At 29.6% G+C, this 11,864-nt stretch overlaps 1 long non-coding RNA gene across 3 annotated transcripts; it reads left to right on the top strand.

Moving 5' to 3' along the window:
* The first annotated feature begins 7,730 nt into the window (after positions 1-7,730).
* LOC141722375 (uncharacterized) lies at positions 7,731-10,148 on the top strand. Of its 3 annotated transcripts, XR_012575410.1 has the most exons (6): positions 7,731-8,227; positions 8,374-8,469; positions 8,657-8,957; positions 9,415-9,543; positions 9,671-9,862; positions 9,951-10,148. It is a non-coding gene; the product is annotated as an uncharacterized LOC141722375 (long non-coding RNA). The 3 variants fall into 3 exon arrangements; XR_012575404.1 differs by having other exon boundaries at positions 8,657-8,746; positions 9,671-10,148; XR_012575398.1 differs by having other exon boundaries at positions 9,671-10,148.
* Positions 10,149-11,864: the final 1,716 nt, after the last annotated feature.

The following is an 11,864-nucleotide window of genomic DNA, read 5'->3' as shown; positions in this document are numbered from 1 at the left end:
TAGGGAATCAAATTAATAGGAGAGCTGAAACGAAGAAAGGTCACCTTTCTAAAGGGTGATTCCAGACTGTGGTTCCTGAAATTTAATGTGATTTTCTTGTTTTAATTATAACTGTTATGTATGAAATATAATGATAGTACTACCTTAATGGAGATAAAACCAAAATGATGAAATTACCATCATCAGATTTCTCCAATAAGTGTCAAATAGTAATCAATTTTCATAAATTATTTTATATATATTAATATTTTATTTTCATTAAATTTCATATAAACTTGGCAACATTCTATTCGTTATCGACTTCTAAAAATTGCTTATCTCATATTTAAATTAAATAATAAATGACTTATAAACTAAAAGAAGTATTAATATTGATATACACTTTTTGCAATTATATATGTGTATTTTAACCAATTTAAAAAGTTGTCAAGTTTTGACAATTTTAACCATACAATTTTAATAGGTTAGCAGCTAAAATTATCATGTCATATAAAATTTTACAACTCTTTATCAACCTCTATCCGATATTCTCTCTTAGAACATAAATGGACACCATGGGGATAAGAAGAATAATATTACAAAAAACAGGTTTTTACCTTGTTATTAAACTTCCGTTGTTTTTAGTCCCATTTTTAATTGGGTCCGAATAAAACTGTTGAAAAATACCCCGATTCTTACTATTAATTGTATAATATATTAGTTTTACTCACTATTTTCATAAATTGTGGGTTATAATTTTATGATGCGGAATACATTTTAATTAAATATTAATATAGAAGTACTATATCTGATGCAACATAATCTACAGTATATAAAAACGTAACCGGTTGCACATTACTTCAATTAATACTCCATAAAATAATTTCTTAGAAAATGTTATATGAATTTACTAAATAATTTGTATTACCACTTTTACGATTTTTTTTAAATTTTTATTTATAACAAATTGTGCTTCACGATCTGAATTTGTCCGAGTTTTGTTCTAAATTCCGATGATAGAGAATACTGTTTATATTAGCAGCTTTAATTATCTTGCTTCTTAAAAACCTTTTACTAAAAGTAACGAGGTTGACAGCACTGGTGGGTCATATTGACATACTGTTAATTTTCAAGTAATTTGAACCCTTTTACAACCACATCAGTAAAAATCTTCATATAAGTTTGTAGCACACGGTATTTAAGAAGCTGGTTTAGTGTGATCTTAAACTGTCATAATCATATTACTGTAATTCATATGACATAAACATGTCATGGAAGATTAGTGAGCATTAATGCCTGTATCAAAATTACCATATTAAAGCACATAAGCTGATCTTCTCAAAACTTCCAAGTAAAATTAGACTATTGATTAACCTTGAAATTACATGCTTCTTTGAAATTTTAAGCATACTCTTAAATAATTTTATGCCTCGTTTGTGAACTTGAATTTTATTTAAAATGAAGTGCATGTTTACTAACACCCTCTTAAAACATTCACTTAGTTTAACACATAAGAAGTATAGAAAAAACACCCTGTATAATAAGATAATCTAATTTGATGCCAGGATTTTGTAAACCATTTCTTAAGTTTGCCTACAGATGAGTGAGAAACTAAAGACTATTGGATAACATTGATATTAAGGTTGAGAAATTTTTAATAGATTAATTTATGGGCATCCATGAATTGATTCTTTATTTAACCAAAGTTTCTAGCTTTTGGTTAAGAAGTTGATACAATGGGGTTCATGCATTCACAAACCAAAATAGACTTCAAAGTGTTATATAATAAAATTAATGAGAGTCTTTGTTGCGATTCCAAACACAAAATCAGCCAAATGATTTGGAAGAGGCAAGATGTTATTGGAGATAAGTAATGACCTTCATTAAAATAAGCATTGCAATTATAGTAAACTGTATTAAATTAACGAAAGCAAGATGTTTTATGCAGTAATACAGTTATACATTCTTTTGTCTTTTCTGACAACAATGAATTATTAAATCTATAATTTTGTCTGGTTAAATAATTATGGTTTTTAAACGTGTTTATTTTTAATCTTGAGAGCATCTTTTCTTTTCCTCACAAAAAAAAACTCACAATTCTTCTACCTAATCTAGAACCTTTTTATACCTTAAGAAAGAAACAATTAAAATAACCCCCGGAAATCCTATCTATTCATGATTGGTATTGAGTTTTTTAGTTCATTTCCCAAATATGTTTCGAGAGAATATTACATGTATGTATTCTGTGTCTACATTCAAACACTACAACCCCTAAACAAATGTGAATAATACAGTGCACAACTAAACTATTGTACGACCAAATATACAGCCGACAATCATCACAATAACATGGTTGTCTTCTACCGGATTCAAATAGTTTATTTTACTGCACCTTCAGTTGTTTTAAATCGTTTCACATAAAACGCGTACAAATGAGAGGAATTTGACGTGCAAATTGAATAATATGACTTCTTTTCGATAAATATGGTTTCCTTCTGAAGTAACATGTTTAATTAATTACTTTATTTAGCTTGAGATTTCAAAATTATAGATAATATATATATATATATATATATTAATTTATTTTAACATAAATATTTAGTCACTAAATTATGTGTCATAAATATATGTCGAGAACATGTTATTACGAGCATATATATTAGTAATTAATATATTTATTCGTGAGTTATATTAATGATCATGTTCACAAACATGACTCATGAACCCGTTTACGAACTATATTAATGAACTTGTTTGCGAACATCATAATCGAATTTGTTTACGAACTTTTGAGCCGAACTATAATATGTTCAAATTCAGCTCATTTACAAATCGAACCTTAAAATTATATTCATGTTCGACTTATTTATAAATCAAACCGAATTAGAACCGAATTTTTTTCAAACCGAATATAAAATTGTTTGTGAGCATATATATCCCTAAGCATTTTTAAAGCCATATATGTATATCTTGTTCAGATACAAGGGATATGCACGAAAAAATTGGACATATTTTTATGTGTTACATTTTTACTTTTAGGGTTGTAATTTACAGCCGGAACCTACCCCAGTCTATCTCATGAACTCAATTTACAATTGCCATAATCGTAACAAGTAGGTAAAAAACGAAACTGTTCTATATATAGCTGCAATTTTGTTTTCTTTCTCATAGACATTAAGAATTATGAATTATTATACGAAAAGAATCAAAGTAATAAATAAATTAAAAAATAATAAGAGCTCAAGGTTTCTTTCCTATCTGTATAAACTTGTCGGTTTGCTGGGACATAATGAAGGTTCGCAGCTAGGCTTGACCTTAGCAATGTCTTAATAGAAACATCATCCTCCCCAATCTTAATGTAATATTAATTTTGCAGGACCCATAAGGAGATACATGTAATCTCCATGCTTCATCATGCACTCGTGAGCTTATCTTTTAGATTTATATAAACTCTGCAGAAATATGAGCTGTTTTTATTAAAACATTTATTTATGCTCTAGTCAACAATAGACCTAGCTACCTCTTTCTATGCCAATTTTACATATTTTAGTCCACTTGTCATGTATATATTAAATCTATTCAGTTAGTGTATTTATTTATACAATTAATTGTTTTTTCTGTCCGTAATGATAAAGTGTCGCAATGATCCGTAATTATACGATATTTTTAACTTTACAAGTAAATTTAAGATTATAAATGCCCAGTCCCACCAAATAATCTATAACTCGATAGTTTTAAAAATATAAATTTTTTACATTTCGAGAGATTTTAGAGCAACTAATAAAATTTGAACCAAACTATTTGCCTATATAAATGTAGTGATTATTTACGAAATTTTATGTTGACAAGAACTGCTGTATAATCTATCCGCAGTGTTGATCCAAAAAGAAAAAAATCTATCCGCAGTGGAACAACTGGTAATTAGATAACTAGCCCTCGTAGCCTATGGATAACGCCGTAATTTAGTACACTTGGTTGCAAACTAAGCCAAACTCTCCTCAGTTATTTACCTTTACCTTAATGATTAGCCGATAACGTTATTATCATAGTAATTACAACATAATAACGAAATTTTGAACAACCAAGAATTTACTACTAGATTTTAGGGGTGAAATTTTTTGATTTAAACATGAACTATTATATAAAATGTGTGAAAAAATGAAAATTACATTATACGATATAATTGCGGTGGTCACTAATCTTGGTTGGTTGGATTTTGTGTAAAAAGTATACATGGGTGAGTACGAAAGGGACGTAGAATTCTAGGTTGACCCATTTTTGATCATCAAAGAATACGTATAGAGATTGGTAGGTAATGAACTCCTATCACCATGCAAAGTGTTTTTATGTAAATTTATCTGTTTCTAGAGTTTGATCTTCCAATAAATCGCATGCAGCCGCGTATCAGTGTTAGTTTGTATTTCGGGGCAACGAGACGTCATAAATTAGTGCTTCCGGGATTATAAAATTCATATCAACCAAACAATCAACTATATCCGGTACATTGTGTTTTACGCAGAGTCAGGAAAGTTAATTTTAAAAAGTTATATTAAAAATGATAAGATCATTCTGGATTTTTATATTACCTTAAAATTTTTTGAGTAACTCATTACTTAACATAATATTAGAGTTTGGTTTAGGTAGCAATCTCGTGTTCGAGTACTCCCATCCTAATTTATTTAATTTATATATTTGTTATTGATATGGGTATCAATATTAGTATTGGTTATATTTGTCGTTTTCAATAGTAACGAAACGTATCGTATGATTGAGGGGAGTGTTAAAGAGCATAATTGTAAGAGAAGGTGAGAAAGCAAATCGAATAACCCGTGAGAATGTAGGAGTTGTGGAATGAGTTAATACTGCGCTAAAGTTGAATTTGCCCAGTTACATACACACGGCCTTTTAGCAATCAACCTCCAGGGTTACACGGCCTTTATTTCTTTGGTGTAGTACAAAAAAAAAGATTGAAATCAGTTTTGATCACTGGCCAAAAGTATGTTTATATTTATATGAGAGTACTTGAGAGAATATTTTGTTTGTGTGTCCCAAAATCCAAAATGAGGGGAGAGTACTCCTTTTTATATGGGTGAAAACTAGTAACTCTAAGGTCATAGGTCACAATATTGATTAAGCACTACAAGCAAAATATCTCCAGACAAGACTAATTACACAACAGTTGATAAAAACCGTTGACAGACAACTGTTTTATTTTTCCCTCTTATAACCATTGTCTAATCCAAGGTTCATACAATGGTTTTGTGAGCTGTTGTAAAAAAAATCACAAAAAAGTGGAGTTTACACCACAGTTTTTTAAAACTATTGTCTTGATATGCTTCACACAACGGGATGAGTAACCGTTGTAAAATGTTAGACAACGGTTTTTCAAATCTGTTGTTAATCCAACTCTATAACAACGGTTTAAAAAACCGTTGTCTTGTAAATGTAATAACACAACAGTTTATGAAGTTGTTGTCTAAGCGATCCTGAGACAACGGTTAATTTAGAAGTCTTTCTTCTTGATATTTACCTTTCAGACAAGTGTTTATCAAAAGTCTGGTCTTATTATACATCAAACAACAGTTCTTAAATGTTTAGACGACGGTTCTAACAAGACAATAACCGTTGTCTATTATAGAAAAACGTGGCATCATCTGATTGGTGGAAAATATTCACCCGGATCGCTTAGTTGGAAAAATCTCACCCATTGATTGACTTCACCTAGATCACTTAGTTGGCACAATAAGAGCCCTTGATTTTCTGAAGGTGTCACACACCGGTTTTTTTAAAAACTTTTGTGTGATACCGAATTCATAAATTTTTTAAAAAAAAAATTTAAAATTATTTTTTAAACGATCCAACCGTACGGATGTTAAAGTATATAGATTTTAGTTATATGAAAAAATTATAAAAAAAATTCAAACTAATATTGAATGACTTTATAAGGAAAATTCGGTAAAAGTACTACTACCCTAAACGAGATTCTATCCCAAATAACAAACTAATTTATTAAAAATAATTTTTAGACGATCCAACCATACGAATATTAAATTATATTGATTTTAGTCATGTGAAAAAATTACAAAAAAAATAAAACTTATCTTGCATGACTTTATAAGTAAAATAAGGTAAAAGTACTATTCCCTATAATGAGATTCGTTCCCGATCAACAAAATAATTTTTTCAAATGATTTTTTGAATGATTCAACCGTACGAATGTTAAAGTATATAAATTTTAGTTATATGAAAAAATTATAAAACAAATTCAAACTTAAATTGAATGACTTTATAAGGAAATTTCGGTAAAAGTACTATTACCCTCAACGAGATTCTTTTCCGAATAACAAAATTATTCTTTAAATTATTTTTTAGAAGATCCAACCGTACGGATGTTAAAGTATATAGATTTTAGTCATATTAAAAAATTATAGAAAAATTAAAATTATCTTGCATGACTTTATAAGAAAATTTCGGTAAAAGTACTATTACCCTCAACGAGATTCTTTCCCGAATAACAAAATTATTTTTTAAAATTATTTTTTTGACGATCCAACCGTACGGATGTTAAAGTATATAGATTTTAGTCATATGAAAAAATTATAAAAAAATTACACTTATCTTGCATGACTTTATAAGGAAAATTAGGTAAAAGTACTATTACCCTCAACGAGATTCTCTCCCGAATAATAAAAAAATTAAAATTATTTTTTGGACGATCCAATCATACGGATGTTAAAGTATATAGAATATAGTCATATGAAAAAATTTATATAAAAACAAAATTAAACTTATATTGCATGACTTTATAAGGAAAATTCAATAAAAGTACTATTCCCTATAATGAGATTCGTTCCCGATCAATACAATATTTTTTTTAAATGATTTTTTGAACGACCAACCGTACGGATGTTAAAGTATATAGATTTTAGGCATATGAAAAAATTATAAAAAAAATTCAAACTTATCTTGAGGGATTTAATAAGGAAAATTCGGTAAAATGACTAATATTTATATGAGACTTGTTTACTATTGTCTGAAAATTAATCAAACAACGGGTTTTACGACGTAATCCGTCGTTTGATTACAGACGACAGTTTATTCTTACTTAACTGTTATAGAACGGAAACTCAGACAACGTCTTATAAATTATTTGTTCTAAACTATTGTAGAAATACTACAAGTACAAAGCTTTTGTGTAATTTCTATGAAACCATTGTCTATCATAAATTAGTATTTAACGCAGTTTAAGACCTATTATTTCAGAACTAATGATCTTTAAATGTTTATATAAATATTTATATTTAAGTATTTTAAAAGTAAATAAAACATGACATGAAATGAATATTTTTTAGGACAAATGTCACTCAAGTTGTAAGAGATGCTACACTACACCACCGTAATTGTTAGCGTAAACTAATAATAAACAGTTTTTTAACTTTTAAATAAAATAGAAATTAATTAAATATTTAATTTTAAAAATAATAAATTTTAATAAAATTATTGAAGGCAGTTCTAGAAAGAGTAAGATACCACTAAATAAATAAATTATTTATATTTATAAGTACTTTAATATTTAAATAAATTTAAAATAAATAAGTTTTAAAATTAAATAAATATCAAAAAAAAAATTAATCTTTTATAAATTTTATAAGAATAATGAAGCAAAAATTCTATTTTCCAATTTAATTTATTGGTTCTAATTTGTTTCCCCTTAGCATTTCATTTCTCCCTTTAACATTTCATTTCCCCTTTTTTGTTTCGACTCTCGCTTCCTTAAAATTCACCCCCTTCCCTCTTTTATCTCCTTATACACAGAACACACAGGAACCCACCTCTCTCTTCTACTGGATCTCAATCCACCTCTATTTGAAACACTAATTACACAAACCGGGTTGTATCTATCCCCTTTTGTGTGATTATTATTTATGAGTTCCGATCTAATCTACAGGTGATTGTTTCCTTTATCCAAAACCCAACTCTTTTCTTTATCCCAAGTACTTTATAACCTCGATTGAAACAGGTAGGACTAGTAATTGGTAGGCTGAGCTCAAAATTGGGCAGAGGCTTCGTTTTCGATTTAGTTCATACGCCTCCAAATGATTCTGGAGATCCTGCTTGTTCACATATTGATAATAATCAGAAAAATAAGAATAAGAAAGGAGGATAATCCTCTAAACTCAAACAAAGCTTGGATTCCTCGCCTTTGTTGTCCATTGATGCTGATTGGGTTTCCGAACACGCTCGTCAGGTACTTTAATTTCTCTTTCTATCTATGTACACAATTCACAATTTTGTGTTAACGATTCTTAAATGTAGTTTTTCTATGTGGATTGTGTAATTAGAATTATCCACATATGGACTTTAATTTCTCCTTCTATCTGTTGGGTTTTTAAGGTCTCAAGAATGCTTTTAGGCTGCATGAAAGTGGTCGGAATCTATATATGGACCAGCGAAAGCTCTTTCAAGAATTCAACTTTAGTCCTCTTCCAGGTCTTTCTTGTGATAATTATTTATATGATCTCATTGATTCATTATTTTTTAATAAACAGAATAAAATTGTGGTATACTTTATTTAGCTGTACTCCTGACTTTAGTGATAAAACCTTTAATATAGATCTTCTTTTTTTAGTTAAACTGAATATTTTCTGATTCGTTCCTAATGTTAACGTTTATGAAGACTGTAAATGGAGTCGCTAAAGCATCACATTTTTATAGCCACTAATTTGGATGAAAGCTTGCTTATCCACATTTGTTATAGTCCAAGGAGGTAGCTTCATCATGTTCATCTTTGTCAATATTTAGATTTAGTTAGTCCTTTTTATCGATACATTTGACATTATCTTATTTAGATGGACATGTCAAAATTTCTCTGTAACTTCAAACATAACATCAAGTATCCTTCGACCATGTGATTTTAAAATGGGAAAAGCCTTGGCTTCTCTTCAAATATTTAGGTGCACTTATACTTTTGATATAAGGTATGTTGATCATGTTTTTTTTCTATTGCTATAAGTTTTTCTATCTTTTAATTTTTCTTTGTCCTTCACTAATATTCTCTGGACTCATTTTCAATAGTCTTAGGATTATAAAGACACATTAATCGGCATTAACAAATCTAGGGTATCTTATATAAGATGATATGATACGCATTACTAGTTTGAAAGCCAAAAAATAGGTGGACTATACCTATATGTGTAGGCTATGTACTTTACACAATTAATCAGTAGATTTATTCAAAAATATCTTTTAGTTCATCTGAATTAATCTTGTTAGATAATAACAGGCAGTTCATTTGAAACTTTTCATTGAAATAATTAATGTTAAAGGTTGGTTGAATTTTTTTTTCTATATTATCTATTGGCTAGGAAACTACATCTGATCAGCTGCTAACTTTTTTTTTGTTTAATTTTGTGTATTTTCATTGATGGTGTGAAGAGAAGAAGTTGAGGTTCCTCGGGATAAGTACTTTGCATATCTTGATAGGAAATGAAAATGTAACACAAGTATAGTTTGGAATGCTAGCAGTTCTAGGCTGATTGAAGGAGATAAAAACAGCTTTACGAGGTACCCAATTTATTATACTTTATTATTAATTAGAGACTTTTTAGTTGATGAATGATGCAAGAAACTTATGATATTTACTCTGTACTTTTAACATTTCGATGAATGAAAATTTTATTTTTTAATCCAGGGATGTATAATATCGTTAAATGGAGCAGTTCTACAAGGGATGTATAAAAATTTATTTCATTAGTGAGAGATGAAAAAAAGTACCCCAGTGACTTTGTTTTTAAAGGTTGTGTTATGGTTGGAAGCTGGTAATAAATTATATGCATTCAATCGATTTGTGTTTATGGTTGGTGAGGCTGCCCTGAATTTTCGGGTAAGCTGCATCTTTTTACGGTTCTTTTTAGTCACTCATTTTTTGGTGGCGACAGTTTGTACTCCATCCATTTTATATACTTAAACAGGAAGCTCGGGCTGCATTCTACCACAACACATGCATCATCATTTCAGCTTGATGATAGGCATACCATATACTTATCCAACTCTGTTGAGCACTCCAGCCACGCTTCCAACAATTATGTGTCTTCAAGTGTTAAATTTATTGTTTTTTCTTGTAAAAACTTAAGACATAGAAAGTAAAAGATATATACTAGATTATTAAAGTTTTGTATCTCGACTCCTTATATGTAATTATGTTCACATGAGATTTCATGTACAAAATGTTTAGTTAATTATTATCTAAGATACACTTGAACAAGTGTATAAAAATTGTCAAACAATTGTGTGTAAAATTGAAACAATATTTTTAGCTTACTAAACCATTATCTAATGTCAATAAACTGCAATAAAATAATAAAAACTGTTGTATGTAATTATTCCGACAAATGTTACAAATGAATAAAGCGTTTTCTGAACATAATATACACAAATTGAGGTTTACTTGATCGTTGTAACAAGATGTTTCACACATTACTATTATAGCAGGAAAAACTTATAACAATATGTCACACCCAACAGTTGTGTAAAACTAAACCATTGTGTTTCAAATATTCAAACAACAGGTTTTTATGTAGAAACACTTGAATGACTTGAAGTCTAACAACACTCTGTTAAGCTAAACCGTTGTTTCATCCAACCTTCGAACAATAGTTTTTTATGATCTCGATGTTGTCTTTGATTCAAACAGACAACGGATGGGTACTGTTGTCTGATACGCATATCAGATGGCGCCTCAATACTCAACGGTATTGAGGGGTCTCAGACAACGGTTAAAAACCGTTGTCTCATCCTGTTTTTCTTGTAGTGAAGAGAGGTGAAATGCAAAAGGTCTTAGAATGAAGAGTCTCAAAATGAAAGGTCTTAAAAGCAAAAGTCTCACACATTATTTTCTTTTGAAGTAAATTTATTTTTAAAATAATATTTATATTATTCCAACATTCCCCCACATGATTCAAAAGAAAAATAATTTGGGCAATGGATAGTCAATTTCTTAAGCAACAATGTCTTGTGGACTTGAATTGATACCCAGTGCATACAAACATGCTTCACAACCATGTTAGGTAGAAAGTTCTTGAACCTCTCATGGTAGTTAGTGAGAACATACTTGCGCACTTAAACCTTTCTCAAATCAAGAAGTGATTTTGCATTATTATATAAAAATGCCCTATGTTGTACCTGGATTTTCGTGAACGCTCCAGAGGTCCTTCGCTTAAATGAGTCTCATAGGGGGTTGGGCGTCGCCCACACATTCACATATGTAAGTTCATCAAATTTGTATTGTTATAAACCACCTCTTACGAGGCTATGAACTTATTAAGAGTATTAACTCATCCTTACATATATGACAATAAAAATACTACATCATTTTATTAGTATGAATGGTAGTAGTATATATAAACATGAGTTCTTTTGTGATTTCGTTTGACCCATTGAACTTAAATATATCTAATATGGGTATCCACCATAATTCACTCCAAAATAGGCTTTAAACCCATTCCTAGTGTTGCCTCCAAAACTAATTTTCTATAAAGGCCTTTGGTGAGAGGATCCACAATATTCCTCTCCGATTTTATCTAATTTAGTGATATCATATTATTTTTTATTAGACGTCAAACTATAGCATGCCTCACACGAATATGTCTTTTCCTTCCATTGTAGAGTTTATTATTCGCTAGTCCCGTTGCAGCTTTTGAGTCACAATGCATTGAAATTGATGGAGCTGGCTCCCCCCATAAAGGAATATCAGCAAGTAAACATCTTATCCATTCAAATTCTTGTCCTTCCAACTCCAGCGCAATAAACTCAGATTTTTGTGTTGATTTGGCATGGCATGTTTATTTTGAAGATTTCCAAGACATAGCAGCTCCATCAAGAGTAAA

The sequence above is a fragment of the Apium graveolens genome, chromosome 1 (genome assembly GCF_009905375.1).
Source record: "Apium graveolens cultivar Ventura chromosome 1, ASM990537v1, whole genome shotgun sequence".
Taxonomy (NCBI): Eukaryota; Viridiplantae; Streptophyta; class Magnoliopsida; order Apiales; family Apiaceae; genus Apium; species Apium graveolens.
This window is presented reverse-complemented; position numbering and strand designations above follow the sequence as displayed.